Here is a 21,657-nt window from a genome sequence, read left to right as displayed (position 1 = left end):
TTTTTTCTTTTTAGGGATGCACGTGTGGCATATAGAAGTTCCCAGGCTAGGGATCGAATTGGAGCTACAGCTGCCAGCCTATACCACAGCCACAGCAACAGGGGGATCCGAGCTGCGTTTGCAACCCACACTGCAGCCTGTAGATCCTTAAGCCACCGAATGAGACCAGGGGTCAAACCCACATCCTCATGGACACTAGTTGGGTTCTTAGCCCACTGAGCCACAATAACACCATGAGAAAAATATCTTTAATAATTTTTTAAAGAAAAAAGTATTGACAGTAAGGAAAGTCCGTGACAAAACTTTCAGTGTTGTAGCAAACAGAAAGTAGTGATTTAGAGTGGCATGGTTCTCTTCTTAATATTGGTTGGGCTTTGAAGGGTGTTAATGGAATTTGGGAAAAGCACAGCCCTTTTGGGGCACCCCTTAATGTGTGCTTCTCAATGACAAGGGAAAAAGACTGGTGGCTTGGCCATTTGGGAGATCAGGGTGTTTCTGCCCTGCTCCTACTGTTCGAAAGAGTAGCTGGAGGTGAACAGAGACAGAATTGAAAGAAATGAGGCACATGGACACCCAAGAAAACAATAACATGGCACCACTCTATTGCACACACTTGTTCACTCACTTCACACACTTGCTCAATACTTTTAGTAGAGCTGGGAAATGTTTTGAGTTGACTTGTGTGCCCCCTACCCCAAAGAAATGTCCAAGTCCTACCCCCTGGTACTTGAGAATGTGAACTTGTTTAAAAATAGAGTCTTTGGGAATTCCCCTGTGGCTAAGTGGGTTAAGGATCCAGCATTGTCACTGCAATGGTAGGGGTTACTGCTGTGGCAGGGTTTTGATCCCTGGCCCAGGAACTTTCCCATGCTGCAGGTATGGCCAAAAAGAAAAAGATATATGGTTTTTGGAGTTCCCCCCATAGCCTAGAAGTTAAGGATCCAGCATTGTCACCACAGTGGCTCTGATCACTGCTGCGGCACAGGTCACTGCTGTTGTGTGGGTTCAGTCCCTGACATGGGAAATTTTGCATGCTACCAGCACAGACGAAAAAAAAATAAAAAAATACATTAAAAATTAAAAATAGGGTCATTGTAGATGTAGGTCCAATAAGGATTTCAAGATGAGATTACCTTGGATTTACGCTGTGCCCTAATTCCAATGACATGTGTCTTGGTATTTTTTTTATTAAAGTGTAGTTGATTTATAATGTTATGCCAATTTCTGCTGCACAGCAAAGTGACCCAGCCATACGTATATATACATTCTCTTTCTTATGTTATTTTCCATCATGGTCTATCTGAAAAGATCGGATATAATTCCCTGTGCTATAGAGTAGGACCTCATTGTTCATCCATTCTAAATGTAATAGTTTACATCCACCAACTCCAAATTCCCAGTCTATCCCACTACCTCCCCCTCTCCCTCTTATCAACTGCAAGTTTGTCCTCTGTGAATGAGTGTTTCTGATCTGTAGATAGGTTCACTTATACCATATTTTAGAGTCCACATATCAGTGATATTGTGCGGTACTAATGGCACATCCTTATAAGAGAAGAGGAGAGAGATCTGAGACCCAGAGACAGAATAGGCCACACAAAGATCTCCTGAGGCAGAAATTGGAGGGTGGCCATAAACCAAGGCATGCCAAGTACTGAGAGCAGCCACCAAAATCCAGGAAAGAGGCATGGAGTAGATTCTTCTCAGAGCCTCCATAAGGCTGCCAACACCGTAATTTCACATTTCTGAACTTCAAAACTGTAAGGGAATAAATTTCTGTCATTTAAAAAAATCTGTCATTTTTAAGTCACCAACTTGTAGGGATTTGTTATGGCAGCCCTAGGAAATTAGTAATGGGAGAAATTAATTTTTTTAAGTCATAGGCACTTGGAGTTCCCTGGTGGCCTAGTGGTTAAAGGATCTGGCCTTGTCACTGCAACAGCAGGGATCACTGCTATGGTTCAGTTTCCATCTCTGGTCCAGGAACTTCTACATGCCATGGGTGTGCCCCCACCCCTAAAAAAATCTTAGGCGCTTTACATTTAAAATAAGGAATTTAAGGAAGTTTCCCGTCATGGCACAGCAGAAACGAATCCAACCTGGAAACGCGAAGTTGCGGATTTGATCCCTGGCCTCACTCAGTGGATTAAGGATCTGGCATTGCTGTGGTTGTGGCGTAGGCCGGCAGCTATAGCTCCAATTAGACCCCTAGCCTGGGAACCTCCATATGCCATAGGTGCGGCCCTAAAAAGACAAAAGATAAATAAATAAATAAATATAAGGAATTTAGGAGTTCCCATTATGGCTCAATGGGTCCAGAACTCGACATAGTGTCCATGAACATGTGGGTTTGATCCCTGGCCTCAATCAGTGGGTTGAGGATTCTGGAGTTGCCACAAGCTGCAGCATAGGTCACATATGTGGCTAGGCTCTGGCACTGCTGTGATGTAGGCCTGCAGCCGCAGCTCTGATTCAATCCCTAGCCCAGGAACTTCCATATGCCATGGGTATGGCTGTAAAAAGAAAAAAAAATAGTAAGGAATTCATTTTGTCTTATAAAATGACGTTTAAACTTATTAGGAATTGGTTTTATTTCAACGGATTTTGGTTTTGATTAGTTAGAAGTTATTATCATATTTACCAAGCATAAATGTAACTTCATATAGATAACAACAGTAAGTAATTATGATAGGAGAATAAAAGACTAAATAACAATAGTAAGCAATAGTATAATTATATAATAAAATTGTTATAAATTACATTTTTTCTCTTAAGTTCATATAAGAAAATCATCTTTCTTATTTCTCTAGATTTTTTTTTTTAATCCTCCCCTACACCCTTCTGACAGTTTTCTTTTGAAATATTCAGAATCGTACATCTTCTCTGGGGTGAATATTGAAAGATTTAAGATTTAGACACTAGGAGTTACCGTCATGGTGGAAATGAATCCGACTAGGAACACTGAGGTTGCAGGTTCAATCCCTGGCCTTGCTCAGTGGGTTAAGAATCCGGCGTTGTTGTGAGCTGTAGTGTAGGTCGCAGATACAACTCGGATCTGGCATTTCTGTAGCTGTGGTATAGGCCAGCAGATGAAGCTCCAATTAGACCCCTAGCCTGGGAACCTCCATATGCCACAAATGAGGCCCTAAAAAGCAAAAAAAAAAAAAAAAAAAAAAAAAATTTAGACACTAAAATAAATTACTTGATACTGGAAAACAGTGCTATATTCTATTTAAGAATTTCAGGAGTTTGCTAACTTTAGTCTGGTCTTGGATTGAATGCTGTCTGCTTCCAGGCAATCACATGATTTAGACAAATCAAAATAATAGAGAGGCTTCCTGGGGGGATGAATAAAGACAGCAAGGTCAGAGCCAGGCAGGCTGAAGCCCTATGATTCAGACCCTGCTGGGTTCCCAGGCTCTCCTGCCCTGTTCTTCCCACAGTCAGAGCTGTTTGAACCCCACCTGCTGCCTTAGTATTGTCCCGAGGCCAGCTACGCATTCTCCAATTATTGTAAAGCAGCATCAGTTCCAGTGGTTCCAAGCCTGACTTGGATTTGTAAAAATGTTGACTCATGTGCGTTCCTCCCTAGATTTTCTCAGTCTGAATTGTTGGGGCTCAGACAGACCAGGCAATGTGAGTTTTCAGAACTTCTCGCAGGTAATTCTACTCAAGTGTAAGGCTCAGCAATAAGGAACAAATGCAAAGGTTCAGCAATAAGGGACAAATGCACTAGACCAGTAGTTCTCCAAGTGTGGTCCCTGGGTCAGCAGCATCATCATCACTTGGGAACCTGTCAGAAACACAAACTCTTGGGCCCCACCCCAGGCTTACTGAATCAGAAACTCTGGGAAAGGGCCAAGGCGTCTGTGTTTTTGTGTTTTGGTTTTTCCCTCTGGCCGCACCCTTGACATGTGGAAGGTCCTGGACCAGTGATTGAACCTGTGCCACAGCAGCAACCTGAGCCACGGCAGTGAAAATGCCAAATCCTTAACCCACTGAGCCACCAGGGAACTCCAAGACATCTGTGTTTTAACAAGCCTTCAAGGTGATTCTTACATGTGTGCAAGTTTGAGAATCATTGGCCACAATTAGACTGATTTCCAAAGAATAGAGTCTGGAAAGAGGAAAATATTAATTTTGGAAACTTTTGGGCATCACTTCAACAAAGTGATCAAGTGTAACATCCCCTGTGTTAAACCTTGCTGATGCTATGTGCCCCCTGATCTGATGCCTTCATGTCTGTGATCTTCTTCCTGGACACTCAGGACTCAAATCTCATCATGAAAAAAAAATGTGGAAAATTATATATATGTATGTATATACACACACAAGTGTGTGTGAGAGAGAGACTAGTTCACTTTGCTGTCCAACAAAAAATGGATCATTGTAAATCAACTATACTTAAATTTTAAAAATTTTTTAAATAAAAACATGTGAAGAAAAACCTGATAGACATTCTACAAAATACTCTCCAAGACTCTTGAACGAAGAAAACAAATTAGTGAGAAATCATCAGTGATGGGAGGAAACTAAGGAGAGGTTACAACAAAAGGCAATGTGGAATCCTAAATTGGATCCTGGAACAGAAAAGGACATTAGTGGAAAAACTGAGAAATTTGAATAAAGTCTATAGTTTAGTAACAAGTATTGTACACACAATGTTGATTTCTTAGTTTTGACAAATGTATCCATGACGTTAAGATATTAACATTAGGGGAAGTGGGGTGAACAGCATTTGGGACTTCTCCGTATTATATTGCCAACTTCTCTGTAAATCTCAAAGTACGTCAAAAAATTTTTTGAATCCGCAAAAACGAAAAACAATACCAAAGGAAAAAAAAATGTGGTCCAAAGACCAGCAACATCTGTTTTGCCTGAAAGCTTGTTAGTAACAAAAATGATCAGAACCCATTCCAGATCTGCTGAATCAGGAGCTGCATTTTTCAAAAGATCCTCAGGTTAAGCACCGAATGTACAGTAATATTTGAAAAATCCTGCTCTTTACTACAACCAGGGATTTAGCATCAGCTCAACCTTGTCCAGTCCTGAAACATGGCCAGTTTGGAGCAACTGCCTACTTCTTAAAACCCAAGTTTAGTTTTCAAACTGATTGAGATGGCTAACATTCTGTGCCACTTCTAGGGGCTTGGTCCTTCCATGATAACACCCACACAAAATCCTTAGAAACTATCTTTTATTCGTGAAATGTTTCCTTCTTTAAAAGACTGGAGTCCTTACCCAAGACATGGAAAAAAACCTAAATCCCATCGATAGATGAGTGTATTAAGATCTGGTACATATACATAATGGAATACTACTCAGCCATAAAAAGAACAAAATAATGCCATTTGCAACAACATGGATGGAACTAGAGATTCTCATATCAAGTGAAGTAAGTCAGAAAGAGAAAGGCAAATACCATATGATTTCACTTATGTGTGGAATCTAAAATATGGACAGATGAACCTATCTAAAGAACAGAAACAGACTCAGACATGGAGAACAGACTTGTGGTTGCCAAGGGGAAGAGGGGAGGGAGTGCAGTGGATGGGAGTTTGGGGTTGGTAGATGCAAACTATTATGTTTATAATGGATGAACAATGAAGTTCTACTGTACAGCACAGGCAACTCTATCTACTCTCTTGGAACAGAAATATCTTATCTTGATGGAAGATAATAAGAGAAAAAGAGTATATTTGTATGTATAACTGGGTCATTTTGCTGTAAGGCAGAAGTTGACAGAACATTGTAAATCAACTATAATAAAATTTTTTAAATAAATAAAAGACTGGAATCTTTTATTTGATCCCTAACTCTGCCTGGGGGCTGCTACCTGCCACAGACTGCCCTCTTGCCTACTTACCTGGTGTTTTAAGTACTGCCTCCTCAAATTCACCTGTCACATTGATCCAGGCACCTCCCACACTGATTAGTGCTGGGATTTCCACCTATATTCACAATAAACTGATGCTGTACTCTATCTGCGGATTCAACCATACTTGGAAATATCTAGAGACAGGATGGCATGTGGGGAACTCACTTCTCCATCAAATAGCTCAACAAAGAGAATAGGACTTTGTAGAGGCCCCAGTGTTTACCCAAAAATGGAGTTCAACAGGATCTGGGATTAGAGGTAATGGCTAAAAGACATCAAGTTTAAGGATAAAACTAGAAAGATAAAGAAAATTTCCTCCGTGCCCAGACCTTTTACTTTTGTGTCATTGAAGTCTCAGGAACAAGAACCTAATGATTCTATAAAGACAGTCTGCTGATGGGGTGTTATAAAATCCAGCTAGAATGGTGAACATGGACACTGCCCCTGGACCTATTGGCATTAACCTTCTTCTCTTGGGGGAAACTGACTGTAGTGAATTGCTGAGGGTTAAAAGTCAGGAGAAATTACTCATTGAAAAGATGCCTGGCCCAGTCTGCCAAAATGGAGACCATGCTTCTTGCTTTTGTAGGAAAACACTGGGCATTCACCTTGGGGCATCTTGTCAAGGTCATCTTCAGGAAACATTCCGTGAATGTATTTTTCATGGAAGAGTAGCACCCAAATGGTTTGAGAGCAGTTGAGGCAACTGAGCAAGGCCCTGAAAGTTAGAACCAACCAGGTGAGTGGGACACAGGGAGAAGTTGATGGGATTCCACACCACTCTGAGCTGTGGAAGAGCTCTGGATGGAGCTGGATGTGCCCACATGCCTGCAGGCAGCAGGTACCTCATGGATAACCACTCTGCAACTCTCTAGGGTGCTGAGTGTGTTCAATTTGCAGTGATCTAGAAACCTGCATTTGAGCCAATACATTGTATTCCACAAAAGCACTGATTTCTACATTTTTTTCTGTCATTTCTTTTAATTTACACTTTTGAAAAAAAAAAAAAAAAAAAAAAAAAAAAAAAAAAAAAAAAAAAAAACCTAATCTTGTTGCTGAACAACTAAGAGAAGAGATTTTCCCACATTTTGATCTGGATAGACAGGCGATTACTGTCATTCACAACATCAATGACTAGAGAGTAGTTGCACAACTCAGGGAAACAGGAGAGCTGGAGAGGAAAGGAGCCAGTCTACCTTAGGGCATTGACCCCAGCCGAGGTGGAGAGGGCAAACTCACCCTAAGGCAAACAGGGTGAATATTGGTGTCAGCACTAGGAAGAGAGTCCCCTCTCCTACCAAAGGTTTAGGGAATAATCTGACATCATCTCCAATTAAGACATTCAAGTTTAAAATGTTTAAACTTTAGAGTCTAAAAATTGCAATGAAATATCCAATAATGAAAGACATTGTCAAAGAAGGCCGAGCATTTATATCCTTGGCTTTGTGATCCTAAGTGCACATTTCGAAACTAATGAGCTGTAGGCTAGGCAGTCTGTGAGTCATTTTTTTTCTCCTATTAACATCAGCTGTGAAATCTAAAGTGAATGATGACATTCCAGAAACAATTGCATATGATCTTTCTTCAGCAGGTCTGGGCAATGTGGAGCAGTTGTCACAAGGGAATACATCATCTCACACTGTTTTAATGATGATGGCTCCACTGGGAAGAAACAAAGAGGGAAATGAGTTTGGTGTCTGGGCTGTGTTTCAAGTCAAAGCGAAGATAAAAAGCAAATACTTTTTTGAGGTTAATGTAGGGGATTGTTAGTAATAGATGAGGAGTTATGTTTCAGGGATGTCTTAAAACAAACACCAGTAATCTTGAAAAGCAAGATTATCTTCATTCATTCATCTTTAGGTATACAAAATAATTTACATTCTGATCAAAAGTATGAAAAAAAAAGGAGTTCTCTTCGTGGCTCAGCAGGTTAGGAACCCAACTAGACTAGTATCCATGAGGATGCAGGTTTGATCCCTGGCCTTGCTCAGTGGGTTAAAGGATCTGGTGTTGTCATGAGCTGTGGTGTCGGTTGCAGACATGGCTCAGATCTGGCCTTGTATTGGCTGTGGTGTGGGCCAGCGCTACAGCTCTGATTTGACCCCCAGCCTGGGAACTTCCACTGTTGCAGGTACAGCCCTAAAAAAGCAAAAAGAAGAGAGAGAGAGAGAGAGAGAGAGAGAGAAAGAAAGAAAGAAAGAAAGATGGGAGGGAGGGAGGGAAGGAAGGAAGGAAAAGGAAGAAAGAGAAAGAAAACAATCATATTAAAAAGACTGGAGTTAAATGCACTAAGTTACCACCTTATGCCAGCCAGAATGGCCATCATCAAAAAGTCTACAAACAGGAGTTCCCGTCGTGGTGCAGTGGTTAACCAATCTGACTAAGAACCATGAGGTTGCGGGTTTGATCCCTGGCCTTGCTCAGTGGGTTAAGGATCCGGCGTTGCCATGAGCTGTGGTGTAGGTCGCAGAAGCGGCTCGGATCCTGTGTTGCTGTGGCTCTGGTGTAGGCCAGCAATTACAGCTCCGATTCGACCCCTAGCCTGGGAACCTTCATATGCTGCGGAAGCGGCCCAAGAAATGGCAAAAAGACAAAAAAAAAAGTCTACAAACAATAAATGCTGGAGAGGATGGAGAAAAGGGAATCCTCTTACAGTGTTGGTGGCAATATAAATTGTTGCAACTATTATAGAAAACAGTATGGAGATTCATAAAAAAACTAAAAATAGAACTACCATTTGATCCAACAATCCCACTCCTGGACATCTATCCAGAGAAAACCATGACTTGAAAAGATACATGTACTCCAATATTCACTGCAGCACTATACACAATAGCCAAGACATGGAAGCAAACTAAATGTCCATCAAGAGAGGAGTGGATCAAGAAGATGTGGTACACATACACAATGGAATATTACTTAGCCATAAAAAAAGAATGAAATAATGGCATTTGCATCGACATGGATGGACTTAGAAATTATCATGCTAAGTGAAGTTAGTCAGACAGTGGGACACCAAAGTCATATGGTATCACTTATATGTGGAATGTAAAAAAAAGAATACAATGAACTTCTTTACAAAATAGATACTGATGCACAGACTTTGAAAAATTTTTGGTTTTCAAAGGAGACAGGTGGGGGGGGGCAGAAGGATGGGCTGGGGGTTTGGGATGTAAATCCTGTAAAATCGGGTTGTGAATGTTGTACAACTATAAATGTAATAAAATTCATTCAGTTAAAAAAATGCACTAAGTTAATAATGAGTGTCTTAGATGATAGGACAATGGCAAGTAAATTATTTCTCTCTTCCCACTTCCCAATAATTTCAGTTTGTCTGAAATTGTTCTATAATTAAAAGAATAAATTCCATTTAAAAATAAGGCACAGGGAGTTCCTGTTGTGACTTAGCAGGTTAAGAACCTGACTAGTATCAATGAAGATACGAGTTTGATCCCTGGCCTTACTCAGTGGAATAAGGATCTAGCATTGCCATAAGCTGCAGTGTAGATCACATATGGAACTGGGATCTGACATTGCTGTGGCTGTGGTGTAGGCCAGCAGCTGCAGCTCTGATTTACCCCCTAGCCTGGGAACTTCCATTTGCCACAGGTGTGGCCCTAAAAAGGAAAAAAGAAAGAAACAAACAAACAAAAACACAAAAGGACAAATACTATATAAGCCTATGTATAATGAAAGTACTCAAATCATAGACAGGAAGTAGAACGGTAGTTGCCAAAGGCTAGAGGGAGGAGGAGGGAGTTTTAGTGTTGGGGGAGGTGGGTGTGGACTTTCAGTGCTAAAAGATGAAAGATGGAAAGACCTAGAGATCTGTTCACAACAATGTGAAAGGCTATTACTGACCTGGGCACTTAAAAATGGTTAAGGTGGTCAGTTTAACGTTATATATATAGAATAGTACAATACAGGACCATATGCAAAATAACAATAATAAAAAGATAAGAAAAAATTTAAAGTATATTCTACAAGGACTTGTGACACTGTCAAAGATGTGGGAGGTAAGGTTAGGATTTAGTCTGAAGTGCTCATTCAAGAAACAGGGCATACAGGAAGGGAAGCAGTTTTGTAGAAGAAAAGGAGATATGAGTTCAATGGAAATAGCCACCATCCGTAGGACAGCCAGTCTAAATTGTGGAACAGGAAGTTGAATACATAGATCTGCAGCACAAGGAATAAAGATCTGGATCCAGGAAAAAAAAAAAAAAAAAAAGATGTAGTCATCTGAAGTGGATGAGGTCCCTGTAGATGAGAATGGAAAATAAGAGCAACAGGGGCAGAGCAGCATGAACACTAACATGTAAAAACAACCAGTGAGAAAAACAAGTGTATTAGCTTCTTAGAGCTGTTGTAACAAATTCCCACACACTGGGCAGCTTATAACAACAGAAATTTATTCTCTCACATTCTGGAGGTCTGAAATCTGAAATCAAGGTGTTGGCTGGGACATGTTCTGTCCAAAGCTTCTGGCAAAGAATTCTTCCTTGCTTCTTCAAACTGCTGGTGTGTCTAAGCATTCCTTGGCTGTGGCTACATCACACCAATCTCTGCCGATCTTTGCACAGAGCCATTCCCTCTGACTTGATGTCTTTCCCTCATCCATGTCCTATAAGGAAATTTGTCATTCCATCTAGAGCCCACATTGATCATCTAGGATGATTTTATCTCAAAATCCCTAACCTCATCTGCCAAAAAAACCCCTTTTCCAAATAAAATCACCTCCCCAGGCTCGTGAATATATCACTTGGAGGCCATCATTCAAACCAGTAATAGAGAGAGAAGGTCAGGAAATTGTACAGACTATGGAGAAAAGGGTCTCTCTATGTCGGTTAGTCAATAAGAAGTCCTACACTTAAAAAAAAAAAAAAAAAAGATCTGGAGAGTTCCCATCATGACTCAGTGTAAACAAATCTGATTAGTATCCAAGAGGATGCAGGTTTGATCCCTGGGCTCGTACAATGGGCTAAGGATCAGCATTACCCTGAGCTGAGGTGTAGGTCGCAGACACGGCTTGGATCCTGAATTGCTGTGGCCATGGTGTAGGCCAGCAGCTGTAGCTCTGATTTGACCCGTAGCCTGGGAACCTCCATATGCTGCAGGTAGGGCTGTGAAAAGAAGGAAGGGAACATTAAAGGGAGTCCCTATGTAAAGAAAGAAGCAAGACTGCTAGTTAGCACAGAATTTAAAGAATCGTTTTTGACTCTAAGAGTGTAGACCGATCCACTGTGAGCACCAGCTTTCCCAGGACATGGAAAAAGATGGATAGTTTGGCATAGGTGGAGCTAGAACAGGGAGAGGCATAGGAAGGATACAGGGGAAGTAGTTAGGAGCAGGTAGCCATGAGAAAGGACAATACGAAGGATGCACAAGAGGGGCTCTAGCAGGGGTGAGAAGCAAAGATGATCTCTGGGCTCATCAGCTTGGAAAAATGGACAGAGAAGGCCACAGCTGAGAGGAAGCGACGGCTGAGAAGGGATATGGGGAAAGAAAGTTGATGATCCCTTACCCAAGATTTCCCATCTCAACGGCTCTGAAAAGCTGTCATTTACAAAATACATCTGCTCATGGCTCATTTGGTGGTGAGCCTGACCTGAATTAACATGAGAGACATTTTTAATCTTCACCTACCTGCTTTAGAGTGAATCGGCAGGTTTTGCTGAAGAAATACTGTTGATTATGGGCTGTTGCCCCCCTGGTATAGGTCCTCATGATGCCTTTCTGAGGCCTGATAAACATCTGAACCAGATATTTGGGATTTCAAAGTCTAGGGGTATGGATAAGCAATTTTGCACCTATAATAAGTCCCGTGTGGAAGTTGCATTTGAGGAGTTAAAATCAGCTTGCTCTCCTGTCGATAGAAAGTATATACAAAGTATGGGTATGGAAAGAAACATTTTCCAGCAAACTAGAATCGTTTCTCTACAGTAGGGTTTTTTAAATAAAATGTCAAAATAATACAGAAAATAATTCTCCTCACAGGAAGAAATCTTAATTACCTTTACCACATAGAAACAAATTCCACACCAGGGTCTGCGCATAGAGTGGCACTGCGTAGATTTTCTCATGTCATTTTTCATCCAAGAAGACTTCTGTGAGAAAAATGTCAACAAGTAAACTTTACATATTCTGTTCTCTGTCTTTTATGGGCGACTTCTTAGCCATTACTGAACCGGATCAGTCTAACACAGACAGCTGCCTGTCTTCACACGCCCTTCTTGACTCCAGGAACACTCGGCTTGCCTTTGAAGCAAGGCCCTTGGAATACAGCAATTTTCCTGAGGCTATTTTTATGTGCTCAACCAGATTTACAAGAGTTATTTGCAAACAGTCACTTGTTCCCTTTACATTTATTTTTTGAGAAATGTGAAGAAGAAAGAGAAGTCAGGATTCCCATGCTTTACGTCCAGAGACAAGAAAAGCAAATGTGGAAGAGTTAGCAACAATTTAGAAATAGAAGGCATCGTTTGCCAGCAGTTCACAAAATCCTAACACCTGGACCAGGTTTAATTTAACTCCGTGCATGTGGAAGAGTGTGGTACCAAAGCATGTGTGCGTGTGTTTTCATGGGTACACACACATTCCATAGACAACTGAAGGGACCATTCAAGAAGTGCAAACGGGGAAGTTCCCGTCGTGGCTCAGCAGAAACAAATCTGACTAGCATCCATGTAGATGCAAGTCCAATCCCTGGCCTTGCTCAGTGGGTTAAGGATCTGGCATTGCCATGACCTGTGGTGTAGGTTGCAGATATGGCTCAGATCCTGTGTTGCTGTGGCTGTGGTGTAGGCCAGAAGCTACAGTTCTGATTCGACCCCTAGCCTGGGAACTTCCAGGTGCGGCCCTAAAAAGACAAAATAATAATAATAATAATAATCTGCAAAGATATATTGTACAGCACAGGGAAATATAACCAATATTTTATAATAATTATAAGTGGAATATAACTTTTAAAAACTGAATCACTGTGTTGTATTCCCTGAAACCTATGTAAATTTGTTAATCAACCATACCTCAAATTTTTAAAAATCCATGTTAACCAGGGAAAAAAAGTATGATTCTCTCCCCCCTCCCTCCTTTCTCCCTTCTCTCATCAGCCTTGACAGTGATCTCAAAGGCCCCTGGGATTCAAGGAAAGTCAAGCACGTTATTGCAAGTAAGTTTAGGACCAGAGGAGTTCATTTGATCACACTCCAGTTTCTTAATTACTGCACATTAATTTTAATGAGTGAAAATGTACATAAATTATAACTGCTCTACTTTTCCATTCAATAGGTGCTGGTAGAAATATTACAATATAAGTAATTGCAACATATCCTATGATTAACATTTACTGTCTTATTCCTGCCCCAGAGTGGGGGAGTGGAGTCCACAAAGCCAGCAATGGAAATGAGACATTGTGACTTTCTAGGCCCAGTTTAAATCACTCAGTCCTCTAGCTATCCTTCTGTTTCCTGTATCTCATCCATTCAAACATACACATTTCACACACACACTTTGTTTGTTTTGCTTACAATATTTCTGCCAGTGTTAGAAATGAGATGAGAGCAGTTCCTGTTGCAGCTCAGTAGGTTAAGAACCCGACTAGAATCCATGAGGATGCAGGTTCCATCCCTGACCCTGCTCAGTGAGTTAAGGATGCATCTGCAGCATGTGTCACAGATGCTGCTTGGATCGCACGTTGCTGTGGCTGTGGTAGGCCAGCAGCTGCAGCTCTGATTTGACCCCTAGCCTGGGAAGTTCCGTATACCACAGGTGCGAGCCTAAAAAGGAAAAAAAAAGAAGGAAAGAAATGAGGTGAGAATGCAAAACTTTTGAAGGGAAGGAAGTTAATGTTTGACAACATCTACTGTGGGCCAAATAACTTGCTTCATCATCTAATTAATTCTCCAAAACCACCCCTTCAATGTAGTTACCGTTATTTCTATTTTGTAAAGATGAGAAACAGATTTAGAGGAACTAAAGAGCTTTCACAGAACTCATACAGCTAAAAAAATGGTGAAAACCAGATTCGACTTTTCTATCAAATATTCACTTGCCACTTACCAAGTGTCTGGCACTGTCCTGGGATATATACCATGAGAGAAAAGAAGCAAAGTCCTTCCCTCCCATCTCTTTCCTCTATTATCATTGGCCTTCAACCCTGGTTGAGAACACTCTGGAATCACCTGGACAGCTTCTAAAATGCACCAATGCCAATATCAACTCCTGGTAATTAGGTCAGACTCTCTGGAAATGAAGCCTGGGCTTAATTTTTTTTTTTTTTGTCTTTTTTTTTAGAGCCATACCTGGGCATATGGAGGTTCTCAGGCTAGGGGTCGAGTTGGAGCTGTAGCTGCTGGCCTATGCCACAGCCACAGCTATGCCAGATCCTTAACCCACTGAGTGAGGCCAGCGATCGAACCTGAGTCCTCAGGTATACTAGTCAGATTTGTTAACCACTGAGCCACAATGGGAACTCCTAAATATTTTTGAAAGTTCACCAAGTGTCCCTAAAGTACATCCAGGATTAAGAATCTTTCATTTATTAGATTATTTTGGATGCAAGTCACCACCCTCAAAAGACAGTATAGAAGTTGCAGATAAATGCATATAAATATAACACACTTGGAAAACAATGTTGAGGTAATGCATGAGGAACTTTGAAATTGTGTGGCACATATTAAAGTCAAGGACTTCACGAAAGGAAAAATTACTTTTGGAATTAGGTTGGTGTTAAGGACTTAACTGCGTCCCCACTAAAAATTCATATATTGAAATCCTAACCCCAATGTTACTATATTTGGAGATAGGGCCTTTAATGAGGTGAGGAAGTTAAAATAAGGTCATTAAGATCAGATCTAATCCAACCTGACAGGTGTCCTTATAAAAAGGGGAAATTTGGACACACAAAGGGACATCAGGGATAGACACACACACAGATACACACAGAGGAGAGACCTTGTGACAACACAGCAAGAAGAAAGCTGTCTACAAGCCAAGAAGAGAGGCCTCAGGAGAAACCATCCCTGCCAACACCTTGATCTCGAAATTTTGGCCTCCAGAACTACAGAGAAAATCATAAATAAAATCTGTTGTTTAAAACACTCAACTGGTGGTATTTTTTATGGCAGCCTTAGCAAACTAATACAGATGGGTTCATGGACGTATACTTTCACAGATGAAGGGAATATAGACAAAACACTTGAAGGCAGGGTATACTTTAGACCAGCACCTTTGTTCTCAAACTTCGGTGTGTATAAGAACTGTCTTTGAAATTTGGTAAAAGGCAGACACCCAGGCCTTATGCCACCTCCACAAGTTTGGGCTACTCTATTCTTTGCTTGCTTCCAGCGACTCTGATAGGCAACACCATTTGAGCATCATTAGAGGAGAGGGTGGAAATTTAGAGGACACTATTGGCAGGTGAAATGTGGTTGTTATCAGCGGACAAAGAGAGGCTAGAATGAGTATGAGAGGTATGGAGGGGAGTGATGATATTAAGGAAATCTACATAATAGAAAGTGCAATGGATGACAGGAATGGGAGGGCTCTGAGTAAAGTAGATATTGTGAGTGGTTGGTTGCTGGCCTGGATAGGACAAAAACTGACCTCCTCCAAGCAAGGAGTTCTGACAGCAAAAGTCCTTTGAGAGATAAAGATAGATATATGATAGAAGATAGGTAGCTAGCTAGATAGATAGACAGACAGACACTTGTACACATACATACACACTCACATATCCTGTTGGCTCTGTTTCTCTGGAAAATCCTGATTAATACAGAAGAAATTAGCAAATGACAGAATTCATTGAAGGAAGTCCCCCAGTGAGCAAGCTGATGAGTTCCATCTTATTTCTTCAAAGAAGACTTACGAATGGCCAATAGGTGCATGAAAATATGTTCAACTTCACTAATTATCACAGAAATGCAAATCAAAACTACAATGAAGTACCACCTCACACCGGTCAGAGTAGCCTTCATTAAAAAGTATACAAATAAGGAGTTCCCATTGTGGCTCAGTGAGTTATGAAACCAACCAGTAATCATGAGGATGTGGGTTCAATCCCTGGTCTGCTCAGTGGGTTAAGGATACAACCTTTCTGTGAGCTGTGGTATAAGTCACAGATATGGCTCAGATCCTTCATTGCTAGGACGGTGGAGTAGGCCTGCAGCTGCAGCTCCAATTCAACCCTTAGTCTGGGAACTTCCATATTCTACAAGTCAGCCCTTAAAAAAAAATATTCTACAAATAATAAATGCTAGAAAAGGTGTGGAGAAACGGGAACCCTCCTACACTGTGGATGATAATATAAATTGGTGCAGCTACTGTGAAAACAATATGGAGGTTCCTGAAAAAACTAAACATACAACTACTGTGTGATCCAGCAGTCCCACTCCTGGACATATACCTGGAAAAGGAGAAAATTGTGATTTGAAAAGACCCATGCACCCAAATGTTCATAGCAGCACTATTCACAATAGCCAAGACATGGAAACAACCTAAATGTCCACCAACAGAGAAATGAATATTACTCAGCCATTAAAAAGAACAAAATAATGTCATTTTCAGCAACACGGATGGATCTATAGATCATTATACTAAGTGAAGTCAGAGAAAGACAACATATAATATCACTTATTTGTGGAATATATCAAAGGATACAAACGAACAAATTTGAGAACAAAAACAGACTCATAGACTTTGAAAACAAACCTGTGGTTATCAGAGTGGATAGGTCAGGGGGAGAGATCAATTAGGGGTTTGGGATTGGCTTATGGACACTGTGGTATATAGAATGACTGGCCAATAGGGACCTGCCGTATAGCACAGAGAACTCTACCCCATAGTCTATGACAATCTATATGGGAAAAGAATCTGAAAAAAAAAAAAAAAAGAATCTGTGTATATGTATAACTGAATCACTTTTTTGTTCAACAGAAATTATTACAACATTGTAAATCAACTGCACTTCAATAAAACTTAAATATGAAGTAAAAAGAGTTTGGTCTTTTTCTGACTGAGGCTACAGAAGTCTTCAGATAAACCAGGTGAGCATTCTGAGTACAGGTTTTGCATTTGGCATTCATCTCAAAGGCCAAACATCAGTACAGAGTATGAATGAATCCCTTTTCTTTTTAAACTGACATCATAGAAGCAGGAGCAGCTATTCAGAAACATAACATCCGTTAGATCAGCATTAAGAAGTTTGCTAAACTGTGAATTCCTTCCATTGTTATGCCATGGAATCACCAATCCATGACAGGGATAAAGTGGAAGAAGAGGGGAAATAAGGTAACGAAAAATGAGGCTTTGGATTTCAAACTCTTGACCCAGGTACCAGGCCCATGTTTGGCCCTCACTCGCTGAGACATTGCGTTTGTACCCTTATGATGTAGTAACCATGAAAATTACCCCCAGAGTTTTAAGAAATAACACAAATCAAGTTAGACTTCAAAGGATGAGTAATGAGAAACATTAGAAATTGTATAATGTAGGAGTTCCCATAATGGCTCAGCGAAAATGAATCTGACTAGCATCCATGAGGACAGAGGTTCGATCCCTGGCCTTGCTCAGTGGGTTAAGGATCTGGCGTTGCTGTGAGTGGTGTAGGTTGCAGACATAGCTTAGATCTGGTGTTGCTGCAGCTGTGGTGTAGCCCAGAGGCTACAGCTCCCATTCAACCCCTAGCCTGGAAACCTCCATATGTCACAGCTGCAGCCTTAAAAAGACCAAAAAAAAAAAAAAAAGAAAAGAAAGAAAGATATTGTATAACCAACAATTCTAACTTGATTTTCAAAGACTTCTGTTCACACACATCTTGTGGCCTTAAGACCTTTGGAAAGATTGGAAAAGATGTTGCTTGTATTTGTTGTAAAAAGTGTTTTAAAAATGATCTGTGCTAATTATCATGGCACTCATTGCCAAGATACAGTCAAATTAGCACTCAGGATTCTTCATGATCAAATCAGTGATTCTCACTACTAGCTTCTCATTTGTATCATTGAGGGATAGTTTTTAAAAATACAGGATTTTAAGGAAACATCTCAAACCAGACTCTCTGGGCACCAGTTCTCAAACTGTGGTGCTCAGACTAGCAGCATTACTATCACCTGGGAAATTGCTGGAAAGTAACCCTATAATACTGAATCAGGGAGAGTCCCCCATATGTTTCTGATACTTGCTAAGGACTAAGAATCACTGCTGTATAGTAATACTGGTTCTAGTCAGGACTTTAGAGTCAGGCAACTAATTATATGACCTTAAGCAAGTTAGACACTCTTGGTTTTCTCATTCTAAAAAAAAAAAAAAAAAAAAAAAAAAAAAAGGAGGAGTTTCTGTTGTGGCACAGCAGAAACAAATCCAACTAGGAACCATGAGGTTGTAGGTTCGATCCCTGGCCTTGCTCAATGGGTTAAGGATCCGGCCTTGCCATGAGCTGTGGTGTAGGTCACAGATGCAGCTCATATCTGGTGTTGCTGTGGCTGTGGTGTAGGCTGGAAGCTGTAGCTCTAGTTGGATCCCTAGCTTGAGAACCTCCATATACCACAGGTGCAGCCCTAAAAAGCATAAAAAAAAGGGAGATAATAATGTCTACTTAATAGGTTTATAGAAAGGATTAATCTGAATACAGAATTTAGTTTATAAGAATTCGATAAATTATTTTAAAATACAAAAGTAAATAAATAATAAAACAAATTCATCTATCCTTATCGCCTTGTAGCTTTGTAGTTACATTTTCTTAGTTCTAGACCAGTCCGGATGTTCATTAATTTGTCTAAAATCTGTCAGTTCTCTCCCCAGTGTTTTGCACTTGTCTGTGCTGAGGTGCCACTTCATTCCTTCATAGGTTCCTTCATTCCATTCAGCATTTGTGAAATAAAGATGCTTTGAGTACCTACCCTTAGCTCCACTTTGACAGGTGTTGAAAATGCAGTACAGGGTTTCAACAAGACAAAAGGCACAAACTTCTTCTCATTATAATCTCTCCATAGCTTATAAAATTATATTTTAGAATGCAGGAAATAAGGAGGGATGTTATAAAAGACACTGACTCAGACGTATGATGAGATTTCATTAACTTGACAAATACGTTGGTAGTTTTCTTTGCAGGTGCTGGATTTCTACAACATTCATAGAGCAGAACATTCCAGAGGGAAGATTCCAAGAGATATGCCAAACTTCTCCAGGAGGAGGACTTTCCTCCTTCCTCACTCCCTCTCCTTCTTTCATTTAGCCAGTATGTTTGAATCCATACTATGGACGAGGTCGGGTGAGGATATGATGAGTGAAAACACAGTGTTTGTGTTCCTAGAACTTACACTATAGTAGGTATTAAATGGAAAATGTTCTTTATAATAATAAACATATGGATTAATATAAATTCTAGCAATCAGGGCAGTGAATGAAAGACACACATAGCAAGGACAGGGGATCTCACTTTGTCTAAAGGGTCAAAGTTACACCATATCGGTTGAGGGGGTTTCTGTTTGTTTGTTTTATGGCCACACCCTGTGGCATATGGAAGTTTCCAAGCTAGGGGCTGAATCAGAGCTGCAGCTGGGACCTATGCCACAGCCACAGCAAGAGCAACAACAGATCCAAGCCACATCTGAAACTTACAACACAGCTTGAAGCAATGCTGGATCTTAACCCACTGAGCGAGGCTAGGAATCGAACCTGCACCCTCACGGACACTGTGTTGGGTTCTTAACCCACTAAGACGCAATGGGAACTCCACCTGTGTTCTTATTTACAGAAGATTAAAGGGGTTTTTTTTTTTTTTTGCTTTTTTTTTTTTTTTCATGGCCACACCTGCAGCATATGGAAGTTCCCAAACTAGGGGCAGTATCAGAGCTGCAGTTGCCAGCCTACACCACAGCCACAGCAACACCAAATCTGAGCCTCATCTGCAACCTACACCACAGCTCACAACATCCTTGGATCCTTAACCCATAGAGAGAGGCCAGGGATTGAACCGACGTCCTCATGGATACTACTTGGGTTTGTTACACTGAGCCACAATAGAAACTCCCTATTGAGTTTCAGTCGAGCAGTTGCTTAGCTCATGGAGTCTCAATCGTTTTTAGGAATAACAATAACAATGAAATAAGCATGATTTTTTTTCCTCTAAAATGCCCTATAAATTCTGCTTTGAGATACCCCCCAAAGAAGTTACATTTTTATTGGTGTGGCTATTCTATTATCTCATTGTGAGGACGAATATCTTTCCTTTGAGTGAGTAAATACTGAGTTGCAAATGGATACCCGGTTGGGCAAAAATAGTGACTCCAAGACACTCTTTGCTCTAATAACAACTTGGTGCAGGAGTCCAAGCTATTGCTGTTTACCCAACAGTGTTTATCTCATGGGCCACAGTAATTCTTTTCCTTAGAATTACCTCAGCTCAAAGACTACCTGAGTCCCATCCTTAGAGAGTCATATTGGTTTGATATAACTAGTTTTTAAAAACTCTCCAGTTGGGAGTACTTGCTGTGGTGCAGTGGGTTAAGGATCCCAAGTTGTCTCCACAGCAACGTGGGTCAGATTCCCAGCCTGGCACAGTGGGTCAGAAGAATCTGGTGTTGCTGCAGCTGTGGCCTAGGTCACAGCTGTGGCTCAGATTCGATCCCTTGACAAGGAATTTCCATATGCCACCAATGCGGCCATAAAAAAAAAATTTTAAAAACCCTCTCCAATTGAAAAGGAAGCTTCCTACACTATTGACAGAAATGTAATTGGTGCAGCCGCTATGGAAACAGTATAAAGATTTCTTAAAACACTAAAAATGGAAATACCGTATGATCCAGCAATCCTACTCCTGGGCGTGTATATCTGGAAAAGTCAAAAACTCTAACTCAAAAAGATAGACACACCCCAATGTTCATAGCAAGGAAGCAACCTAAATGACCATCAAACAATGGGTATATATATATCGCATTTATATATATCACATTCTTCTTTATCCACCCATATATATATATATGGGTGGATATATATACACCATGGAATACTATGTGTCCATACAAAGAATGAAATATACTACTTGCAGCAACATGGATGGACTTAGAGAGTATCATGCTAAATGAGGTAAGTCAGACAAAGACAAATATCAAATAATATCACATTTTTTGGTCACACCCACAGCATATGGAAGTTCCCAGGCCAGTGATTGAATCCAAGCCACAACCACAACCTACACTGCAGATATGGCAATGCCAGATCCTTAACCCACCAAGTCACAGTGGGAACTCCTCATATATCACTTACATATGGAATCTAAAATATGATACAAATGAATGTATTTACAAAACAGAAATAGACTCACAGACATTGAAAATAAATTTATATTTACCAAAGGGAAAAGGAAGAGGGGAAGGGATAAATTAGGAGTTTGAGACTATTAGATACACATTACTATGTATAAAATAGATCAACAGGACCTACTGTATTAGCACAGGGAACTATATTCAATATCTTGTAATAACCTATAATGAAAAAGAATCTGAAAAGAATGTAAATGTGTGTATTCATATATATTTGCTTAACTGAATCACCAGAAAATAACAGAACTTTGTAAATCAACTATACTTAAATTTAGGAGTTCCAATCATGGCTCAGTGGAAATGAATCTGACTAGCATCCATGAGGACGCAGGTTTGATACCTGGTCTTGCTCAGTGGGTTAAGGACCCGGTGTTGCCGTGAGCTGTCATGTAGGTCACAGACATGACTCGGATCCCAAGTTTCTGTGGCTGTGGTGTAGGCCAGCTCCGATTTGACTCCTAG

The 21,657-nt window shown here is 40.5% G+C and overlaps 1 long non-coding RNA gene across 1 annotated transcript; it reads right to left on the bottom strand.

Moving 5' to 3' along the window:
• Positions 1 to 10,270: 10,270 nt before the first annotated feature.
• LOC146403816 (uncharacterized) lies at positions 10,271 to 12,038 on the bottom strand. The gene is made up of 3 exons (XR_014844989.1): positions 11,890 to 12,038; positions 11,522 to 11,741; positions 10,271 to 10,499 (listed from the first exon to the last, which is right to left on the bottom strand). It is a non-coding gene; the product is annotated as an uncharacterized LOC146403816 (long non-coding RNA).
• Positions 12,039 to 21,657: the final 9,619 nt, after the last annotated feature.

This window comes from Sus scrofa, chromosome 4, assembly GCF_054392235.1.
Source record: "Sus scrofa isolate SSC_HxYL_T2T_F1_AM1 chromosome 4, Sscrofa_HxYL_maternal_Yorkshire_Landrace_v2.0, whole genome shotgun sequence".
Classification (NCBI taxonomy): domain Eukaryota; kingdom Metazoa; phylum Chordata; class Mammalia; order Artiodactyla; family Suidae; genus Sus; species Sus scrofa.
This window is presented reverse-complemented; position numbering and strand designations above follow the sequence as displayed.